This window comes from Cervus canadensis, chromosome X (genome assembly GCF_019320065.1).
Source record: "Cervus canadensis isolate Bull #8, Minnesota chromosome X, ASM1932006v1, whole genome shotgun sequence".
In the NCBI taxonomy this organism is placed as follows: Eukaryota; Metazoa; Chordata; class Mammalia; order Artiodactyla; family Cervidae; genus Cervus; species Cervus canadensis.
This window is the reverse complement of record NC_057419.1, coordinates 83,751,687-83,776,948: the sequence shown is the minus strand read 5'-3', so window position 1 is coordinate 83,776,948 and position 25,262 is coordinate 83,751,687.

Here is a 25,262-nt window from a genome sequence, read left to right as displayed (position 1 = left end):
AGGTATGATTAAAAAATAGTTCTCAAAAGCTTAAATAGAATTGGGCTTCCCTGATAGCTCAGTAAGTAAAGAATCTGCCTGCAATGTAGGAGACCTGAGTTCAGTTCCTGAGTTGGGAAGACCCCCTGCAGAAGTAAATGGTAACCCACTCCAGTATTCTTGCCTGAAGAATCCCATGGACAGAGGAGCCTGACAGGCTACAGTTTATGGGGTCACAAGAGTCGGACATGACTTAGCAACTAAACTACTATTACTACTACTACTAAATAGAGCTAACAGTAAAAATAAAATCAACAACCACTGCAAAACAGAAAAAAGAAGAAAAAAAAATCCAAAACCAACCAGAGGACAAATCAAAATGCAAAAATAATAATAAATATTTTTCACTGATCTCATCCGTCAGCCTCCTTTCGCTTGCTGTGAGTCACATTACAACTTGCCTCCCTAGGATGCCTTCCAACACTGGACTAGTCTCTGGATCTGCTGTGGAGATGGCTCAGACTCTAATCTGGCTCTACTGCTGCCTGTTCTTGCCTCCAATGTCCACAGGTGCCAGAACAAGTGTGTTTTCTTTTGTGGGAAATCTCATTGTCCTTTTATATACTCCATAGGCATAGAGTATACCTAGTTGCTCATGTAGATTTAATCTGCAGTTTGTACAGCTGATGAAAAGGTTTTTGATCTCCTTCCTAGGCCCTTCTGTCCCTGGAGTTCAATTGTAGTTTTATCCCCACCTCTGCATGTGGATCATCCACAGGACTTTGCTCCTAAAGCTGCCCTGAAGGACTTGAGTCTGCTCCAGTGAGGATCAGGTGTGGAGTTGGCACTGTTGCTTGGATTGCAGAGAACCTGGGAGCCACTAGAGCAGGAGATATGGCAGTATTAGGTTTTTTTTTTCCCCTAGCCTCTGACAGCTTTTCCGAATGAAGATTGAGTATGGAGGTGGTACAGATACTCTGATGTGGAGATCTCACCCCTGCTTCAGTTCCCCTATACCCCCAGGTTCAGGTCCAGTCCTACTCACCCTCCTCTTTTCCCTCTCCTTCCTTTGTCCTACCGAGTTTTCTGTGGATCTATATATTTTCTTCTGGTGGTCAGGGACCCCTGCATACTCTCAGCTGGATTCTGCAAGATCTCCTGTATCCGAAGGTTTATTCCTAATGGGGAGAGATGTGATCCACATACACCTACTCCTCTGCCATCTTGTCTCTCATCTTCCATTTTGAATGGAAAGAGCACTTTATAAATCAAAGAAGTTAACCTTTGCTACTGGTGATTTGAGTTGCAGTATTTTTTCCAAGTCTGTTTTTCTCAAACTTTAATTTTTTTATGCCAAAGAAAATTCCTCAATTAAAAAAAAAAAAAAAGTTGCATATACAATTTTGCTACATTACCAGAAATTGTGCTGTGGTATCCAGAAATCCATGAAGACCTACTAAACACCTTTGCAATTATCAGTTATAATGAAATGCTACTGCTACTGCTAAGTCACTTCAGTCGTGTCAGACTCTGTGCGACCCCATCCCTGGGATTCTCCAGGCAAGAACACTGGAGTGGGTTGACATTTCCTTCTCCAATGCATAAAAGTGAAAAGTGAAAGTGAAATCACTCAGTCATGTCCAATCTTCGCGACCCCGTGGACTACAGCCTACCAGGCTCCTCTGTCCATGGGATTTTCCAGGCAAGAATACTGGAGTGGGGTGCCATTGCCTTCTCCGTATAATGAAATAAAACATAGCAAAATAAATTTGGCATTTACTTAGTGATGCACATATTGTTATCATGCTTCATGGTAATTATGCCTTAATAATAAAGTTAACATAAATGAATTCTTGTCTTACTTTTTACAAAACCGAAAAATTGTTTAAGATATTTTCTTGTGACTGAATTAATTTTTCCCTTCTGTAATAAGCACTACTGATGACTTTTTATTCTTTTCATTGTACATATTTTCTAATTGATTTGAATCCTATTGTTACTTTCTTCTCAATCTACATGTCCTGCAGAATTCTAAAAAATCTATTTGCTTTTCTTTTTAACTCAATCAAGTATTTAAAAAAAAAGAAAAAACTGTTTCAGGAGCTATAGAGTTAGAGAAAACATGATCTCCACACATTGTATCATTAGATATTTATCAAAGTAGAAAGAATTATCACTGAGGTTTAAGAATAAGGGTGAACAAAACAATTTTGAAAAATAATTATAGGACTGAGATGACCTGACTTCAAGATTTAGCATAAATCACTATAGAAGTCAATGTGGTTTTGGAAACAGGTAGATCAATGGAATGCATAAGGGATGTAAGAAATAGACTTACAGTACAGTACAGGAGTGAAGGAAATGAAAGTCACTCAGTCGTGTCCAACTCTTTGCGGCCCCATGGACTATAGCCTGCCAGGCACCTCTGTCCATGGAATTCTCCAGACAAGAATACTGGAATGGGTAGCTGTTCCCTTCTCCAGGGGATCTTCTCAACCCAGGGATCAAACCCAGGTATCCCAAATTGCAGGCGGATTCTTTACTGTCTGAGCCACCAGGGAAGCCCAGACTTACACATGTATAGTCAAATGATTTTTAACAAAACTAAGTAAAATTCAAAGTAGTAAATAAAAAAAAGAATGTTATTCTCAATAAATCATGCTGCAACAACTGGATAGATGTATGTCAAGCAGAAGAAGAGGAAGAGGAAAAAGAAGAGAATGAGGAGGGGAAGAAGAAAAAGAAATGAAACTCATAAATTCCACAAACCATACACAAATTGGATCATAGGCCAAAATGGAAAATTTAACCTATAAAATATAAAATATGCTGTTGTTCAGTCACTCAGTTGTATCCAACTCTTTGTGACCCCATGGACTGCAGCATGCCAGGCTTCCTTGTCCTTCACCGTCTCCTGGAGTTTGTTCAAACTCACATCCATTGAGTCAGTGATGCCATACAACCATCTCATATTCTCCTTCCCGTTCTACTGCTGCCTTTAATCTTTCCCAGCAGCAGGGTCTTTTCCAATGAGTCAGTTCTTTACATCAAGTGGCCAAAGTATTGGAGTTTCAGCTTCAACGTCAGCCCTTCCAATGAATATTCAGGATTGATTTCTTTTAGGATTGACTGGTTTGATCTCCTTGCAGTCCAAGGGACTCTCAAATCTTTTCCAAGACCACAGTTCAAAAGCACCAGTTCTTCACCACTCACCCTTCTTTATGGTCCAACTCTCACATCCATACATGACTACTGGAAAAACCATGGCTTTGACTAGACGGATTCTTGTCAGCAAAGTAATGTCTCTGCTTTTTAATACACTCTCTAGGTTTGTCATAGATTTTCTTCCAAGGAGCAAGCATCTTTTCATTTCATGGCTGCAGTCACAATCTGAAGTGATTTTGGAGCCGAAGAAAGTAAAGTCTGTCACTGTTTCCATTGTTTACCCACATATTTGCCATGAAGCAATGGAGCTGGATGCCATGATCATAGTTTTTTGCAAGTTGAGTTTTAAGCCAACTTTTTCACTCTCCTCTTTCACTTTCATCAAGAAGCTCTTTAGTTCCTCTTCACTTTTTGCCATAAGGGTGTGTCATCTGCATATCTGAGGCTCTTGATATTTCTCTCGCCTATCGTGATTCCAGTTTGTGCTTCACTGAGCCTGGCATTTCTCATGATGTACTCTGCATGTAAGTTAAATGAGCAGGGTGACAGTATATGGCCTTGACATAATCCTTTCCCAATTTTGAACCAGTCAGTTGTTCCATGTCTGGTTCTAATTGTTACTTCTTGACCTGCATACAAGTTTCTCAAAGGCATGTAAGATGCTTTGGTATTCCATCTTTTGAAGAATTTTCCACAGTTTGTTGTAATCCGCACAGTCAAAGGCTTTATCATAGTCAACAAACTAGAAGTAGATGTTTTTCTGGAATTTTATTTATATAAAGTATAAAAGAATACATCTGTTACCTTGGCCTCGGGCTAGGTAAATTTATATTTAGATATGACTCAGCATGATGCATAAAACAAATAAGTGATTAATGAGACAACATCAAAATGTAAAATTACAGTTCCTGTTTTTACAGCTGCTGCTTTAGCATCTAGTTCATGGTTCAAACAAACTGGACTCTATATTTCCCACTTCTACGCCTTTGTTCACATTGTTCTCTCTGTTTTAAATACCTATTACTCAGAATTTGACCCATTCTTCACAGCATAACTGTGCCTTTCTGGAACTCCCCAGGCCCAAGTAATAATCTTACCGCATTTTTGCTTCTATGCCATATGAATGTATATATAAAACATATATAATATATAGCATATCAATTTTATTGATTTTATTGTATTATAAATACTTTGAAGGCAAACATTACATCTTCATCTTTTCTTATCCTTAGGCCCAACCGAAAGCCTTGTACATAATAGATACTTTAAAAATGTTGAATTCCATTACATGGGTAATGTGTAAGCAAAGGTTTACTTTAGTTCATAAACTATATTTGTTCAAATAGCAGCTATGGGAAACTTTCTATCCTCTATAATTGGACATGTCTGATCCACGGTAGAAATTATGCATAGAACAGTAGTTTCCATTAGGTAAAAAATTCAAATGCAGCCTGCTTCTCCACATACCATTTTATCTGGACTTTTGGGATTTCTTTCCTATTGCTCTCCTTGGTGGATTAGCTAATTCAAACATAGCCCACATCTTTCCTATGCCAAATCAGTAAAGGACAAGGTAAGAGCAAGTAGGATTAAAGAAAACAAGAATATACCTCCTTAATGGTGTTCTAGAGAGGGAACCTTGAAAAGCTGAAGATGTAATATGAAAACCTCGGCAATTCTTGGTTCCAAATTTTAGGACATCAATTTACTGCATATTAATTATAGCTTTTCTCTTTTGCAAAATAAAGAGTGTATTAGATAATCCTGCTCCAGTAGTTAGTTAGACTTTATTTATAATTTCATTCAATTATTTGTTTTTAAGTAAATGAGTAAAAAAATTGCTTTATTCAGTACAACAATTTTAGCTCTTATTATATCAGATGGAATTTTATAATGAAGGATGCCTTAGTGTATTGAGGGCCCTTGGAAGAGTATAACAAGAAAGCAGTGGTCTGGGAGTAGTGTTAGTAAAGTGACAAAAAACAAAAGCATTCAGAATTCAAGTATTTTACCCAAGTCATATATATTATGTATATGTTTCATTTCATATATCTATATATACAGAACACATAATTGTGCTCTCACTGTAGATATATACAATAGAGATAGATACCCACATGGATTTTATGGGTAATGGTCTAGATTCACAAGGTTTAATTATGCTCTCCATTTTTACTTATCTTTTATTAATTGAATGGAATAAGACAAAGTATTTTCTTGAGTTATGGTAGTACTGATATATTACTTATGACTTTGAATATAGTAAGAAATGTTATATTTAATTATTTATAATCTGGATATATGATTAGAATTAATGTAATGCCCTACAATCTATTAATAATGCCTATTATTTTATAGAAATAAATTTGGAATGCATATAATATAAAGTGAGTAGAAATATAAAAAAGAACATGATAGCATATACAAGCACATTTTTAATCCTAAGTATATTTTGTATTCAACTAAATTTTTTTTTCTAGATTATCTGACCAAGTAGAGTTTATAAACTTCAAATACAAGATGAACCAACTTAAATCATCACTTTGCAATAAAATCAGTACTTTGAAATAAAATCAGTACTTATCAATCAAACTGAATCTCTTTTTAATTTGCAGTTTTGCCAGTATTAAAAATAGCATGACTATAAAATGGAAAGGGATGCCATTTGGCTTGTCAATATGAAATAGAATAATATATCTCTTCCTTTTGAAATCAAGTATAGTAAGGCCCCAGACCTTACTATAAATTTTTTCTTATGCAAGCTATTTTTCTAAAATGCTTACAACTTTTCAAAGTAAATGAGCCTATTTTTAGATTTCACCATCTTTTATTGTACTGTATCTGTACAATCTTTCAGCTAAAAGAGACACAGATAATGCTTGGATTTTCTTGCAAGAATGTATTCTTATAAGCATAACCTAAGCATAGTTACTGACTGTAAGCAAGAGAAACAGGGATAAGGAAATTATTATCTAATACAAAGAGCTCATTCCACCAACATTTACCTTTATTCAACTACATCTTTTTTCCCAAGCTTCTAAGAAGCAAGAAATTTGATATTTGAAGTTTCACTTTCTCTTCCCAATATGCCTGCTCTGTTGTAAGTGAGGAGCAACTTAAATGAGAGGAAAGTGAAAAAATGTATGGATACTTAATTAACTTAATAATCAGATTTTCAGTAGTGGAAATGTGTACTTTCAAGAGGAAACAATTGTTTAAAAAATAGAAAACATGTTTTTCTTGATTAATGCATTTCCCCAAATTAAATACAGTAACATGCTACTTAAACATACCATGACTGTCTTTGAATTTCATATCATTTATCTTGAATTTAGCTTAGAGGTTTATGTTTAGCCCATTTTTGGTGAGATACTTGAATGCTTATAAACATTAACAAGAAGATTATCTGGGGAATTCCCTGGAAGCCCATGGTTAAGACCCCTGCTCCCAACCCCTGCTTTCACTGCCAAGGGCCTGAGTTCAACCCCTCGTTGCCTTAATTGGGGGACTAAGATCACATGATGTGGTTAAAAGAAAGATTATGTGTTTGCTTGCCTTTCTAAATACGTTAAGTCATAATTATAAGAAACAATGTTTTATATTGTTTCCACCACATAAATTAGTCCTACAAAATAACTTATGTGGAAAAAAAAAATGTTTCTATGGCCATTAGACTTTTCCACCTCATTGCTGAACTTATTCAAGAAAAGGCTGGAAAACTACCTGTCAGGGGTATTTGCAGTGATTACTACTTCTCAAGACAAGTTTGTTACCTGATCTCTGAGGTCCCTTGTAATTTTCAGTTCTATAATTCTGTTAGAGAGGAGAAAAAGAGGCTGCTGGGCAAAGCAGAAATGTGAAAGATTACTAATAAGCAGCTTGATATATTGTGTGTTAATTTTTACACAACCTGATTACAAATGCAATTTAATTCATGCAAAATTTGATTTACCACAAGAATATTAAAAAAGAAATCATACAATACTTGGATTTCATAATTTTGGAGATTCTAATGTCTATCTTAATATTAAGTTTGACCACAGAGACCCCCTTGAGTTGATAAAAAGAAGCCATTTCAGCTTTTTAGGGGCTATATGTGATCCATCACTAGGATTTCTTTCAACTATGATTTATGTTATGATTATGTTATTATTAATATTTTATTTTAATTATATTCCTATACAATTCAAAGACAATTAAGATACAGAATTTTGAAAAAAGCAATGACTGATTACTGAACTAATATATTTAACAATACTTTTATTTTTCACCAATACATATGGAAAATAAAGTAAAAAATCAGTTCAATTCAGTTCAGTTTAGTTCATTCACTCAGTCATGTCCGACTTTTTACAACTGCAGCACGCCAGGCTTCCCTGTACATCACCAACTCCTGGAGCTTGCTCAAACTCATCTCCATCCAGTCGGTGATGCCATCCAACCATCTCACCTCTGTCGTCTTCTTCTCCTCCTGCCTTCAATCTTTCCAAGCATCAGGGTCTTTTCAAATGAGTCAGTGCTTTGCATAAAGTGGCCAAAATATTGGAGTTTCAGCTTCAGCATCAGTCCTTCCAATGAATATTCAGGACTGAATTATTTTAGGATAGACTGGTAGGATCTCCTTGCAGTCCAAGGGACTCTCAAGAGTCTTATCCAACACCACAGTTCAAAGCATCAATTCTTAGGGGCTCAGCTTTCTTTATACTCCAAATCTCACATCCATACATGACTAATGGAAAAACCATAGCTTTGACAAGACAGACCTTTGCCAGCAGAGTAATGTCTCTGCTTTTTAATATGCTGTCTAGGTTAGTCATAGATTTTCTTCCAAGGAGCAAGTGTCTTTTAATTTCATGGCTGTAGTCACTATCTGCAGTGATTTTGGAGCCCCCCAAAATAAAGTCTCTGTTTCCATTGTTTCCCCATCCATTTGCCATGAAATAATGGGACTGGACGTCATGATCTTAGTTTTCTGAATGTTGAGTTTTAAGACAACTTTTTCACTTTCCTCTTTCATTTTCATCAAGAGGCTCTTTAGTTCTTCACTTTCTACCATAAGCGTGGTGTCATCTGCCTATCTGAGGTTATTGATATTTCTCCTGGCAATCTTGATTCCAGCTTGTGCTTCATTCAGCCCAGCATTTCACATAATGTACTCTGCATATAAGTTAAATAAGAGGGTGACAATGCACAGCCTTGACGTACTCCTTTCCCAATTTGGGACCAGTCCATTGTTTTATTTCTGATTCTAACTGTTGCTTCTTGACCTGTATACAGATTTCTCATGAGACAGGCAAGGTGGTCTGATATTCCCATGTCTTGAAGAATTTTCCACAGTCTGTTGTGATCCACCCAGTCAAATGCTTTGGCATAGTCAATAAAGCAGAAGTAGATGTTTTTTCTGGAACTCTCTTGCTTTTTCTTTGATCCAATGGATGTTGGCAGTTTGATCTAAATATCTTCATTCTAAATTTTCTCTACTTGAGTAATCTGGGGAAACAGTGAATTAATTAATTTCTGAATTATGAACTCCAGTTTTTTTCTCATTTTAAAGTAAAAAATCACATATTTGTGAGATTTCTGAAATGTTAGGAAAGTATTAATATTGCCACGTTATATTATTTGTTATAATAAAATATAACATTGTATAATTTAGATGACATCCCTCTCCATAATGAAATATTTTTGAAATCTTGTTGGGTATAGCAGTAACTCAAATATCACCAGTGTAAGATATAGTTACTCACACAATTTCTATAGGAACAAAATGCATGGTTACTATGTTTTAATCGCTATGGTAATTTCCTCCAAATTATTTGCCCACCCAATGCACCATTCTTAGAAAGAAGCTAGAAATCAGGTTGCATGAATCTGTAGGCTTCAGCAAAGTAAGCATGACAGGAAGAGAAAAAGTGCTTACCCCTATTAAAAACAAGAGTATAGAAAATAGCTGAAGTTTGATCTAGCATAATATCGTTTTTTTAAAAAACTACAGATATAAATCAACATTTTCATATGCAAAAGAGATAACAGTACTTTTTTTTTAAATGTATGTCAGGCACACAACTATAACTTCTCTTACCATGAACTAAGTATTTTTGTCCACATTTTCAGAGAACAGCACTGTTCATTATGGAATAAGCCATTATTTCCTAAAGCATCAACGTGTCAGACAACTTTCTTTGTACTCATTAGTGTAGGAACATAAATGTCTCTGGCTTGGGTTTTCTCTTAACTAATCTTAAAATAGACTGAAAATGCACAGAGCAAATGAGAAGAAATTACAGAACAATTTAATCATTAAATTAATGGAAAAATAATGTTTGAATAGCATTAGTTATCTAAACATTCTGCAATTGGTGATAATGAATTTTCACTAGAAAAAGCTGCATTAATACATTCATTTTTTGTTTCATTTAAAACACCATTCTAAAATACTGGTGCCTGGAGATTGTTTCTTCTTTTTTTCTTTCTTTACATGAAAGAATGAACCTATGAATCTGTCCAGAACTTTGAAGGATCTGAGATTTTATTCTACTTACAAGCTAATGAGTTATCCTATCACAATTTTTTTTCTATCACAATTTTATAGAGGCTGGCAGAAGTCATGAGAATTCTGGATTACAAAAAAAAAAAAAAAAAAAACAACAAAAAAACAACTTTACTACTCATAGCAACAACATTAACCAGAGTGCCAGTACTTGTGACAGTTCTCCAAGCCTCAATTTCTATAGGGTGACATTAAGAGGGCCAGGTGACAACTGTGCATGAAATGGTTTACATTATAGGAAAGGAACTCTGAGCTTAGGAAACTTGAACCTTTATAATAATGGACAGTAACCCTGTCTTATATTTACCCTGGTTGGAGACAGTATCTTTATCATATTGGACAGTAAATAAATTTTCTCTGTGCTCTGGGGGGAGATATTGTCTCTATCTTTTAAAGCAATTCACTGTACAAATATCTTTAAGCAAGTAGTCTGGAAAAAAGGCAAACAATGTCTCTTCTTACAAGTCATGCAGAAAAGTGACAGACCCATAGATAATTGTCTCTTACCAGGTGTGTGTCTTTTAGCTAACACAAAGGAGAATAGGAAAATGTTGTATGAAAGAAATCATTAGAAACTTATTTCAATGGTATTTTGATATTTGCAATTTGAAATTATTTTCTTTTCATGTATTTGAAGAAGGATTATCAAGGCTTCACTTTTGTAGCTAGAAAGTTTTTTTCTACCCCATGATTCAAAGACAAAATCAAAAGAAAATCTGTGAGAAGAGATGTCAAAGAAGACCTACTCTGTCACAAAGGGGGCATGTCTACTCAAAGAGAATTGCTGTTCAGCTCTATACCCATTATTCTGGATAAACTGTCACTAAGGTCTACAAAATAATTAACAAGGGCTATTGGTGGCTTTGGTGGTTGACCTATAATGTTGAAATCCCAGATGTACAAACAATTCCTAAGAATGATTTTCAAATTATGACACTTCAGAGTAGGTTGAAGTACATGCTTTGTACTTCCCTAGTGGCTCAGATAGTAAAGAGTCTGCAAGCAAAGCAGGGCACCTGGGTTTGATCCCTGGGTCAGGAAGATCCCCTGGAGAAGGGAATAGCAACCCACTCCAATATTCTTCCCTGGAGAATCCCATGGACAGAGGAGCCTGGTGGGATACAGTCCCTGGGGTCACAATGAGTCAGACATGACTGAGTACTAACACTTTCACTTTCACTAAAATACATTATAAATGTCAAGCCCATAACCCAAAGTCATGTCCTTAAGATACTTTTATCCATGGGTCACTGTTATTGAAATAAAAGTAAGTGATGATTATCTTCTTTCTTCTAGGAATAAATCAAATTTAGTATATGTTATTTGGTTTCTGGTAAAGGCCAACAACTTTCTATGAATGATATACTTCTTTGTTCCTGTTGATACTCAGTGCTTTGTCAAAGACATAATTTTATCACATTAAGATGATTTTGGTTTAACAAGGCCTTACTGTATAGCACATGGAACCCTGCTCAATATTATGTGAATATTATGTGGCAGCCTGGATTGGAGGGGAGTTTGAGGAAGAACGGATACATGTATATGTATGGCTGAGTCCCTACACTGTTAACCTGAAACTATTACAAAAATGTTTGTGAATTGGCTACACCCCAATACAAAACAAAATTTTTTTCCATTAAAGATGATTCTGATTGTAGTTTGTTCATATATTTATTGTAGTTTGCTCACATTTTTATTTTTCTTACTATCTTACTACCTCCATCTTTGTTATCTCTTTGTACTACATACTCTGTTACTAAAAGAAGGAAGATTTGAAAAATTATGATGAAACTGATTTAGAAATCATATTTAACACATAGCATGTTAATGCCTAAAAAAATAAACATTTGAACAATAATGATTATTTTGTCACCATGAAATCAGTTAGAAAATAATTTATCTGTGTCTCTTTTTCTGTTTTGCCTATAGGGTTATCGTTACCATCTTTCTAAAATCCATGGCTGATTCATGTCAATGTAGGACAAAAACCACTACGATATTGTACAGTAATTAGCCTCCAACTAATAAAAATAAATGGGAAAAAAATAAAAAAAATAAAAAGCATCTAAGTTTCCCCCCCACCCCCCAAAAAGAAAATAATTTAGCAGGTATGATTTCTAAAATACATGCCATCTCTTTCAGTTTCATGATCAACTTCTTTGTCTGTTATTGTAACATTAAATATTTTCCTACCCAAATAGTATTATATTGTTAAAGGACTTAAATTCTAAGTAATAATCAAACACTGTTCAGTGTATACACACCCTTTGTAATACAGCAGTTTATTTATTTTGAGATCTAGGTACATTAGCAACTACCAAAGTAAAAAGAAGAATATAAGTATTATAGTGAGGTAAAAATAAGATTTTATAGGAATATAGAACAGAAGATATTGATTTTGACCAGCAAAAAGCTTCATGAAAGAGGTGATATTTTAGTTGAATTGTGAAGATTGAGAAGTTTTTATATCATTAAATACAGGACATGCAAAGTCACACGAAACCCACTGACATCTCAAAACTCACTAATGAACACTTCATTACACACCAGAGAGAAGAAATTCAGCTCCACTCACCAGAACACTGACACAAGCTTCCCTAAGCAGGAAACCTTGACAAGCCACCTGTCCAAACCCACCCACAGTGAGGAACTTCCACAATAAACAGGAACCACAAACTGCCAGAATACGGAAAAGCCACCCCAAAAACAGCAATATAAACAAGATGAAAAGGCAGAGAATGCTCAGCAGGTAAAGGAAGAGGATAACTACCCACCAAACCAAAGAGGAAGAGATAGGGGATCTACCTGATGAAGAATTCAGAATAATGATAGTGAAAATGATCCAAAATCTTGAAAACAAAATGGAGTTACAGATAAATAGCCTGGAGACAAGGATTGAGAAGATGCAAGAAATGTTTGACAAGGACCTAGAAGAAATAAAAAAGAGTCAATTTATAACAAATAATGCAATAAATGAGATAAAAAAAACCACTCAACAGTAGAATAATGGAGGCAGGAGATAGGATAAGTGAGGTAGAAGATCGAATGGTAGAAATAAATGAAACAGAGAGGAAAAAAGAAAAAAAAAAGAATTAAAATAAATGAGGACAACCTCAGAGACCTCTGGGACAATGTGAAGCGCCCCAACATTCAAATCATAGGAGTCCCAGAAGAAGAAGACAAAAAAAAAAAAAAGAACATGAGAAAATACTTGAGGAGATAAAAGTTGAAAATTTCCCTAAAATGGGGAAGGAAAGAGTCAACAAGTACAAGAAACCCAGAGAGTCCCAAACAGGATAAACCCAATACAAAACACCCCAAGACACATATTAATCAAATTAACAAAGATCAAACACAAAGAACAAATATTAAAAGCAACAAGGAAAAAACAACAAATAACATACCAGGGGATTCCCATAAGCATAATGGCTGATCTTTCCATAGAAACTCTTCAGGCCAGAAAGGAGTGGCAGGACATACTTAAAGAGATGAAAGAGAAAAACCTACAACCCAGATTACTGTACCCAGCAAGGATCTCATTCAAATATGAAGGAGAAATCAAAAGCTTTACAAACAAGCAAAAGCTGAGAGGATTCAGCACCACCAAACCAGCTCTCCAAAAAATGCTAAAGGATCTTCTCTAGGCAGGAAACACAGAAAGGGTGTATAAACTCGAACCCAAAACAACAAAGTAAATGGCAAAGGGATCATACTTATCAATAATTACCTTAAATGTAAATGGGTTGAATGCCACAACCAAAAGACAAAGACTGGCTGAATGTATACAAAAACAAGACCCCTATATATGTTGTCTGCAAGAGACCCACCTTGAAACAAGGGACACATACAGACTGAAAGTGAAGGGATGGAAAAAGATATTCCACACAAATAGAGACCAAAAGAAAGCAGGAGTACCAATACTCATATCAGATAAAATAGATTTTAAAATAAAGGCTGTAAAAAGAGGCAAAGAAGGACACTACATCATGATCAAATGATCAATCCAAGAAGAAGATATAAAATTATAAATGTATATGCACCCAGCATAGGAGCACTGCAATATGTAAGACAAATGCTGACAAGTATGAAAGGGGAAATTCACAATAACAGTAATAGCAGGAAACTCTAATACACCCACTCACACCTATGGATAGATCAACTAAATGGAAAATTAACAAGGAAACACAAACTTTAAATGATACAATAGACCAGTTACACCTAATTGATATCTATAGGACCTTTCATCCCAAAACAATGAATTTCAACTTTTTCTCAAGTGCACATGGAACCTTCTCCAGAATAGATAACATCCTGGGTCATATATCTACCCTTGGTAAATTAAAAAAAAGTTGAAATCATTCCAAGCATCTTTCTGACCACAATTAAGTAAGATTAGATGTCAATTTCAGGAGAAAAATCTATTAAAATTCTAACATATGGAGGCTGAACAACACACCTCTGAATAACCCACAAATCACAGAAGAAATCAAGAAAGAAATCAAAATATGCATAGAAGTGAATGAAAATGAAAACACAACAACCCAAAACCTATGAGACACTATAAAAGCAGGGCTAAGGGGAAGATTCATAGCAATACATGCTTAACTCAAGAAACAAGAAAAAAGTCAAATAAATAACCTAACTCTACACCTCAAGCAACTAGAAAAGGAAGAAATGAAGAACCCCAGGGTTAGTAGAAGGAAAGAAATCTTAAAAATAGGGCAGAAACAAAAGCAAAAGAAACAACAGAGACCATAACAAAAATCAACAAAGCTAAAAGCTGGTTCTTTGAGAAGATTAATAAAATTGATGATTAGTAAAATTAAAGATTAATAAAATTGATGATTAGCCAGACTCATCTAGAAAAAAAGGAAGAAGAACCAAATCAACAAAATTAGAAATGAAAATGGAGAAATGACAACAGACAACACAGAAATACAAAAGATCATAAGAGACTACTATCAGCAACTATATGCCAATAAAATGGACAACTTGGAAGAAATGGACAAATTCTTAGAAAACCACAACTTTCCAAAACTGAACCACGAAGAAATAGAAAATCTTAACAGATCCATCACAAGCACAGAAACTGAAACTGTAGTCAGAAATCTTGCAGCAAACAAAAGCCTAGGACCAGATGGCTTCACAGCTGAATTCTACCAAAAGTTTAGAGAAAAACTAACACCTATACTACTCAAACTCTTCCAGAAAATTGCAGAGGAAAGTAAACTTCCAAACACATTCTATGAGGCCACCATCACCCTAATTCCAAAACCAGACAAAGATGCCACAAAAAAAGAAAACTACAGGCCAATATCACTGATGAACATAGATGCAAAAATCCTTAACAAAATTCTAGAAAACAGAATCCAACAACATATTAAAGAGATCATACATCATGACCAAGTGGGCTTTATCCCAGGGTTGCAAGGATTCTTCAATATCTGCAAATCAATCAATGTAATACACCACATTAACAAATTGAAAGATAAAAACCATATGATCATCTCTATAGATGCAGAGAAAGCCTTTGACAAAATTCAACATCCATTTATGATTAAAACCCTCCAGAATGCAGGCATAGAGGGAACATACCTCAACATAATAAAAGCTCTATATGACAAACCCACAGCAAGCATTATCCTCAATGGTGAGAAATTGAAAGCATTTCCCCTAAAGTCACGAACAAGGCAAGGGTGCCCACTCTCACCACTACTATTCAATATAGTTTTGGAAGTTTTGGCTACAGCAACCAGAGAAAAAAAATAAATAAAAAGAATCCAGATTGGAAAAGAAGAAGTAAAACTCTGTTTGCAGATGACATTATCCTCTACATAGAAAACCTTAAAGACTCCACCAGAAAATTATTAGAGTTAATCAATGAGTATAGTAAAGTTGCAGGATATAAAATCAACACCCAGAAATCCCTTGCATTACTATATACTTACAATGAGAAAACAGAAGTAGAAATTAAGGAAACGATTCCATTCACCATCACAATGAAAAGAATAAAATACTTAGGAATATATATATATATATATACCTAGAGAAATAAAAGACATATATATATATATAACTATAAAATGCTGATGAAAGAAATAAAAGAGGACACAAATAGATGGAGAAATATACCATGTTCTTGGATCAGAAACATCAATATAGTGAAAATGAGTATGCTACCCAAAGCAATCTATAGATTCAATGAAATCCCTATCAAGCTACCAACGGTATTTTTTATAGAACTAGAACAAATAATTTCACAATTTGTATGGGAATACAAAAAACTTCAAATAGCCAAAGCAATCTTGAGAAAGAAGAATGGAACTGGAAGAATCAACCTGCCTGACTTCAGGCTCTACTACAAAGCTACAGTCATTAAAACACTATGGTTCTGGCACATAGACAGAAATATAGATCAGTGGAACAAAATAGAAAGCCCAGAGATAAATCCACGTACCTATGGACACCTTAGCTTTGACAAAGAAGGCAAGAATATACAATGGAAAAAAGACAACCTCTTTAAAAAGTGGTGCTCAGAAAATTGGACAGGCATTTGTAAAAAATGAATCTAGAACACTTTCTAACACCATACACAAAAATAAACTCCAAATGGATTAATGATCTAAACCAAAAAAGACCAAAAAATATAAAATTTCTAGAGGAAAACATAGGCAAAACACTCTTTGACATAAATCACAGCAGGGTCCTCTATGACCCACCTCCAAGATTATTGGAAATAAAAGCAAAAATAAACAAATAGGACCTAATTAAACTTAAAAGTTTTTACACAACAAAGGTAAATATAAGCAAGGTGAAAAGACAGCCTTCAGAATGGGAAAAAATAATAGCAAACAAAGCAACAGACAAAGGATTAATCTCAAAAATATACAAGCAACTCCTGCAGCTCAATTCCAGAAAAATAAATGACCCAATCAAAAAGTCTGCCAAAGAACTAAACAGACATTTCTCCAAAGAAGACTTACAGTTGGCTAACAAACACATGAAAAGATGCTCAACATCACTCATTATCAGAGAAATGCAAATCAAAACCACAATGAGGTACCATTACACGCCAGTCAGGATGGCTGCTATCCAAAAGTCTACAAGCAATAAATGCTGGAGAGGGTGTGGAGAAAAGGGAACCCTCTTACACTGTTGGTGGGAATGCAAACTAGTACAGCCACTATGGAGAACAGTGTGGAGATTCCTTAAAAAACTGGAAATAGAACTGCCATATGACCCAGCAATCCCACCTCTGGGCATACACACCAAGGAAACCAGAATTGAAAGAAACACGTGTACCCCAATGTTCCCTGAAGCACAGTTTATAATAGCCAGGACTTGGAAGCAACTTAGATGTCCATCAGCAGATGAATGGATTAGAAAGCTATGGTACATATATACAATGGAATATTACTCAGCCATTACAAATAATTCATTTGAATCAGTTCTAATGAGGTGAATGAAACTGGAGCCTTTTATATAGAGTGAAGTAAGCCGAAAAGAAAAACACCAATACAGTATGCTAATGCATATATATGGCATTTAGAAAGATGGTAATGATAACCCTATATGCGAAACAGCAAAAGAGACACAGGTGTATAGAACTGTCTTTTGGACTTTGTGGGAGAGGGCGAGGATGGGATGATTTGGGAGAATGGCATTGAAACATGTATATTATCATATGTGAAACGGATCACCAGTCCAGGTTGGATGCATGTGCCAGGGTGCTCAGGGCTGGTGCACTTGGATGACCCTGAGGGATGGAATAGGGAGGGAGGCGGGAGGGTGGTTCAGGATGGGGAACACATGTATATCCATGGCAGATCCATGTCAATGTATGGCAAATCCACTACAATATTTTAAAGTAATTAGCCTCTAATTAAAATAAGTAAATTTATATTAAAAAGATAAATACTGGGCATGTTAATGGATAAGAAATATCATAATGATCATAACATAGGATACGTATAGTGATTAGTGGAACTTGAGTGGGGAGTTTGTTGGATCAAGACATGTTGAATGATTTGCTAATGAATATGGATCTATTTTCCTATATAGTGGAGAAGCTAAAAGTATTTCTGAGCTGAGTAGTCGTATAAAATAACCTGTGGAAATAACTCTAGCAAAAAATAATTGAGAAAAAAAATGCAAGAGTTAATAAAGACATGAAGTAGGGCCATAAATTGAATTGAAGAGATAGATATAAAAGACTGTGAAAGCATGATTATAAGGTCTCAAAATTGAATGTGGAGTGAAAGAAAGGAATGAGTTAAAAATGTCTCTGATGTTTCTAATATAAGTGATTTTAAAGGAAGAACCCAATTAATAAAGATTTGGAACACAGGAGAAGGAACAGGTTTGGTGACTCATATAAGTTTGGCATTAGAAATGCCAAGTTTAAGATCCCAGTTGGATATTTACATGGAGACACATGCCAAGCCATATGTTTCAAAGTGAACGTGGAGCTTGAAGAAGGCAGCAGGACCAGAATTATAGATGTGGTAATCATCAGCCTGTATGTGATATTTCAAATCATCTGGGAAAAGTATAGCAAGGAAAGAGACAGTTTAAAGGACTAGCTATAGCTAAAAAGATGGAGAGGGGCAAGTTTTGCAAGCAGTTGGAGAGATGTTAGGTACATGACAAATCAGGGGAGTGCAATGTTATGATAGGCAAGGAAATTGAGTTTTTAAAATGAGATAGTGTTTATAATGGTGTCGGTGAACAATGTCAAATGCCCAGTGAGGGTAAGAAGAAGCATTTGGATTTGAAAATAAACTGCCCTTCCATTTAGAATACAAACTAGATTTTGAGTGACAAATAACATGCCTGCTAAAAAATGAAGAAAGTAACTATAAATTACACTTTTTACAAGTTTTGCCTGGGAAGGGAAGGGAAGATGCAACATCATAGTATAAATAGCAAATAAGATGTAGTAGACTTTTTTGTTTTTATTTTTCAGGAGATGTGTATGTTTGTAACACTTTTAAATAAATAGGCTGACCACAAAATAGCTTAGACTACCACAAGTAATTACTTACTGAAATACCATCTAAAATTAAAGTGCAATGATTACATCAGATGCTTAAAAGTTTAACAGAAGACTAGCATTATTTTCCAAAGAATCACATCAGAGAAAAGGAATTAATTGCCAGAACTGATTCATGAATCAGTCTTATTAGAGCAAATGAATCAGCAATGTTTAGCGTTAAGATTCTGTTCCCTATCTTTTTAAAATGTCTTCCTTCTTCATTAGCAAATGCTTCATTGATATCTAATTCTATTCATATTTAACCCACAGTCAGACAGAAAGTCTTATTAACATCTGGGTGTCAAAGAAAGAAAATTTGCAATCTATATATTCCTAACAGAGAATAAATTTCAAATAACTGTAAAACATATTGTTCAGAAGTACAAAGGAATAGATAGTAAATCTAGGCTGTACATAAAGTCTATATTTTTATTGGAATAACTGCATTATTACTGACATTTGGGCTATTTTAAAAACAGATATTTTGTTTTCATTGGGCCTTTTTTTCTTTGCTAAAATCTACCTTCAGCTTGGTTTCTTAGTAAAATTTACCAATATCAGTAGGGTAGATAAAAATATCTATCAAGTACTATAAATGCACAAGAGAATCAGTGTGCTAATGAAAATATATTGCAAAAGATTCATAATAAACTGAGTTATTCAGATTTCAAAAATATAAATTATAGCATTATACTCTAAAAAATTAGTCTTGATTTCAGAGTTTTTACTTGAGTAAAAATTATTCATTGTACATGAACTGCAAAAGTCTGATGATTCTCCCATATTTCTTGTATTATCACTTTCTATTCATGATTTTCATTATGTATTCTCTGTCTCAGTGAATTACACACCGCTGATTCAGTTGCTTTATTTACATACCTAGAAATCATCCTTGACTGTCACTCTCCTCTGCATCTATCAATCACTTAATCTGTCAATTATAGCTATTCAATATTAAATAGTTCAGACCACCACAGACCTGGGGCTTCTCAGGGTGGCACTAGCAGTAAAGAATCTGCTTGTCAATGCAGGAGATGCAAGAGATGTGGGTTCAATCCCTGGGTGGGGAAGATCCCCAGGAGTAGGAACTGGCAACTCACCCCAGTATTATTGCCTGGGAAATCCCACGGACAGAGGAGCCTGGTGGGATACAGTCCATGGGGTTGCAAACAGTTGGACACAACTGAGCGACTGAGCACACACACCATAGACTATCACCTCAGTTCAATTCAGTTCAGTTCATTCGCTCAGTCGTGTCCGACTCTTTGTGACCCCATGAATCGCAGCACGCCAGGCCTCCCTGTCCATCATAAACTCCCAGAGTTTACTCAAACTCATGTCCATTGAGTTGGTGATGCCATCCAGCCATTTCATCCTCTGTTGTCCCCTTCTCCTCCTGCCCCCAGTCCCTCCCAGCATCAGGGTCTTTTCCAATGAGTCAACTCTTCCCATGAGTTGGCCAAGTGCTGAAGTTTCAGCTTCAGCATCAGTCCTTCCAATGAACACCCAGGACTGATCTCCTTTAGGATGGACTGGTTGGATCTCCTTGCAGTCCAAGGGACTCTCAAGAGTCTTCTCCAACACCACAGTTTAAAAGCATCAATTTTTCAGTGCTCAGCTTTCTTCACAGTCCAACTCTCACATCCACACATGACCACTGGAAAAACCATAGCCTTGACTAGACGGACCTTTGTTGGCAAAGTAATGTCTCTGCTTTTTAATATGCTGTCTAGGTTGGTCATAAGTTTCCTTCCAAGGAGTAGGTGTCTTTTCATTTCATGGCTGCAGTCACCATCTGCAGTGATTTTGGAGTCCAAAAAAATAAAGCCTGACACTGTTTCCACTGTTTTCCCACCTATTTCCCATGAAGTGATGGGATCAGATGCCATGATGTTAGTTTTCTGAATGTTGAGCTTTAAGCCAACTTTTTCAATCTCCTCTTTCACTTTCATCAAGAGGTTTTTTAGTTCCTCTTCACTTTCTGCCATAAGGGTGGCGTCATCTGCATGTCTGATATTATTGATATTTCTCCTGGCAATCTTGATTCCAGCTTGTGCTACTTCCAGCCCAGCGTTTCTCACCTGTCTTAGTTCAATTTCTTAACTCACTTTCCCATCTCTGACCACATCATTCTATTATTTAATATCACTGTTTCCTCATGGTCCTTAAAATCTAAATTCCTTTAATGACTTACCAAGCTCTTAAACATAGGGTCCCTGTTTATCTTCCCAAGCTTGTATTCCTTTGATCACTCTCTTTTTCTCACCCTTGTACTCTTTAGCTTATATCTTCAGACATACAGAATAAGCAGCCCCTCCCCCTTTATCTAGTTTCCTTTCTTAAGCATTTATCCAAGTTAGAAAATGTAACTTGAATACACTTCCCCCTTTCACCTAACTCCATCTTCCCTTGATGTAGCTAACATGTTCACAAACTGAGTACCATGTTTTCTATGAAGATTTCCCTTACTATCTCTCTTGCAAGTTTTGGTTAGGTATCCCTTAAGTGTTTTCTCTTATTACCCTGAATTTAATATTATATGATTTAACACTGAACTATTACTATATTTGTCCATATCTTCCACTTCATGTGAGCTTCATGAAAACTGTAACTAGTGTCTACTTTGACAAATTCTCATTCATGCATTTTTTGCTGTAGTAAAAACAAATAACATGATGTCTACCATCTTAAAAATTTAAATGTACAGTACAGAATTGATAACTGAAAGTTCAAAGTTCTACAGCAGATCTTTAACATGATTTTTGTCATTAAATGTTATATTATTTCACATATATAAAACAGATGTTATGTAAGAATGTTGTATATTTTAACATAAACCCATTTAGAGAGATTATCTAGATTCATTAATTTTCATAGTGCCTTTTTCACGAGTCAGCTGGAAAGTCTGCAATAAACAGTATTTGCTGTATGTTAAAAAAAAAAAAAAAAAAAAGAAGTTTTTGATCTTGCATCACTGAAACTTTACACTAATTTCTCAGTTTCCCTAGGGCTTGGCAACCACCCTTATCTCTGCTTCTATAAGTTTGACTATTTTAGATGTCTCACGTAAGGGGAATAATGCACTTTTTGCCCTTCTGTACCTAGCTTATTTCACTTAGCAAAATTCCCTCAGGTTTCATCCATGTTGTCCCATAGGACGGTATTTCTTCCTTTTTTAAGACTGAATAATATTCTGCTATAGGTATATGCCACATTTTCTTTATCGTTTCACTTGTTCATGGATTTTTAAAAATTAATTTATTTTAATTGGAGGTTAATTTCTTTACAATATTGTGGTGGTTTTTTGTCATATATTGACATGGATTACCCACAGGTGTACATGTGTCTGTCCATCCTGAACCCCACCTCCAACCACCCTCCCAACCCCATCCCTCTGGGTTTTCCCAGAGCACCAGCTCTGAGTGCCCTGCTTCATGAATTGAACTTGCATTGGTCATCTATTTTACATATGGTAATATACATGTTTAAATGTTGTTTTTTCAAATCATCCACCCTCCCCTTCTCCCACATAGTCCAAAAGTCTGTTCTTTGCATTTGTGTTTCTTTTGCTGACTTGCATATAGTATCATCGTTATGATCTTTCTAAATTCCATATATATGCATTAATATACTGTATTGGTGTTTCTCTTTCTGACTTACTTTACTGTGTATAATAGGCTCCAGTTTCATCCACCTCATGAGAACTGACTCAAATGCATTCTTTTTGTTTAATAGCTGAGTAATATTCCATTGGGTATATGTACCACAACTTTCCCATCCATTTTATTTTTTTATTGAAGTATAGCTGACTTATAATGTTGTGTTAGTTTAAGGTGATTCTGAATACAGCAAAGTGACTTGGTTTCAGGTTTTTTTCAGCTTTTTTTTTTTTTTTCCATTATAGGCTATTGCAAGATATTGAATATAGTTCTTTGTGGAATACAGTAGGTCTTTGTTGATTATCTATTTAATGCATGGCCATGAGAATGTGTTTATCTCAAATTCCAAATTTATCCTTCCTCTACTCTTTCCCCCTTTGGTAAACTTAAGTTTGTTTTCTATATCTGTGGGTCTATTTCTGCTAGCAATATAATATGATATTTGTCTTTCTTTGGCTTACTTCACTTAATATGACAATCCTCAGGCCCACCTATGCTTCAAATAGCATTATTTTATTCTTTTTAATGGCTGAGTAATATTCCATTGTATATATGTATGACATCTTTAACCATTCCTCTGCTGATGGACTTTTAAGTAGCTTCTATGTCTTGGCTTGTTTGTGGTTGTTTAAGTTGCTTCCACAACTTGGCTATTGTGAATGATGTCACAGTGAACATGGGAGTCAAAATATCTCTTCAAGATATTGATTTAAATTATTTTGGATAAATACCCAGAAACCAAATTGCTGTATCATATAGTAATTCTATTTTTTGAGAAATTTATATTTATGTTTCATAGCACCTGAACGATTTTACATTGCTACCAGAAGTGCACAAAGATTTCTGTTTATTTATTTTGAAAATGGCTAACCTAACAGGTGTGAAGTGATATTTCACTGTGCTTATGATTTGCGTTTCTCTGTTGCTTAGTGATATTGAGTGTCTTTTTATATACTTGTTGGTCATTTGTATGCTTTCTTTTGAAAAATGTGCATTCAAAAAAAATTTGTTTCTCCAGTTGAATTTTCAGAGTTGCTTATACATTTTGGAGAGTAATTTCTTATCGGGTATATGGTTACCAAATTTGTTTTTCCCATCCAGTACATTGGCTTGTCATTTCTTCCATTATCTTTCTGCCTTACAGAAACTTTTTGATTGAAGTCCCACTTATCTATTTTTATTCTTGTTTCCTGTGCTTTTGGTGTTATATTCAACAAATTGTCATCAAGACCAGTATTGTGAAACTTTCTCTTATGTTTTCATCTCAGAGATTTATAGTAACAGGTTTTACATTTAAGTCTGTAATCCATTTGGTGTTAATTTTTTGCCTATGGTGTAAGATAAGTGTCCAAATTCTGGGCTTCCCTGGTGGTCCTGTGGTTAAGAATCACCTGGAATGCAGAGGACACGGGTTCAATCCCTGGTCTGGGAATATTCTACATGTCCTAGGGCAACTAAACCCATGCAGCACAACTACTGAAGCCCACATGCTCTAGAGCCATGTTCCACAACTACTGAGCACACATGCCAAATTACTGAAGCCCATGTCCCACAGAGGCCATGCTTCACAATGAGAGAAGCTACCACAATAAGAAAGGTGTACAACACAACTAGAGAGTAGCCCCACTCACCACATTTGGAGAAACCCAGGCCCCAGCAACAAAGACTCAGTGCAGTGAAATAAATAACTATATACATATATATGTATATTTATAAAAATAAAAGAATGAAAAGACCCATCATGAAAGCAAAGTTTTAAAGTGTTTATGAATGAATCTTTAATATAATGGATATGAAAATGTTAATTATTCAACTGTGTCCAACTCTTTGTATCCCCAGGCTCCTCTGTTCATGGAATTCTCCAGGCAAGAGTACCGGAGTGGGTAGCCATTCTCTTCTCCGGGGGATCTTCCTAACCCAGAGGTCGAACCCAGATCTCCTGCATTGCAGGCCAATTCTTTAACATCTGAGTAACCAAGGAAATTCCCTTTAACATATCAAAGGCCATATATGACAAGCCCACAGCAAATATTATTTTCAATGGTGAAAAACTGAAAGCATTTCATCTAAGATCAGGAACAAGATGAAGGTGCCCACTCTAGCCACTATTATTCAACACAGTTTTGGGAATCCTATATATGGTAACCAGAAAGAAAAAGAAATAAAAAGAATCTAGGTTGGAAAAGAAGTAAGAGTGCCATTGTTTGCAGATTACATGATACTATACATAGAAAATCCTAATGATGTCACCAGAAAATTACTAAAATTTACTAGAGCTAATCATTGAATTTAGTAAAATCACAAGATACAAAAAAAAAAAAAAAAAGGATACAGAATTAATACACAGAAATCCCTTGCATTCCTATACACTAACAGCCAAAAATCAGATCAATTAAGCAAACAATCCCATCCACCATTGCAACAACAAAGAATAAAATACCTAGGAATAAACCTACCTAAAGAGAAAAAAGACCAGTATGCAGAAAACTGTAAGACACTGATGAAAGAAATCAAAGATGACACAAAGAGATGAAGAGATAAACCATGTTCTTGGGTTGGGAGAATCAATGTTGTGAAAATGACTACACTGCCCAAAAGAATCTACAGATTAAATGCAATCCTTATCTAATTACCAAAGGCCTTTTTCAAATAACTAGAAAATATTTTTTATAGTTTTTTAGGAAACACAAATGGCTCCTAACAACCAAAACAATCTTGAGAAACTGTCCTGACTTCAGACTATACTTCAAAACTATAATAATCAAAACAGTATGGTACTGGCACAAAAATAGAAATGCACATCAATGGAACAAGATAGAAAGTCAAGAGATAGACTCATACACCTACGGGAAAATTATCGTTGACAAAAGAGGCA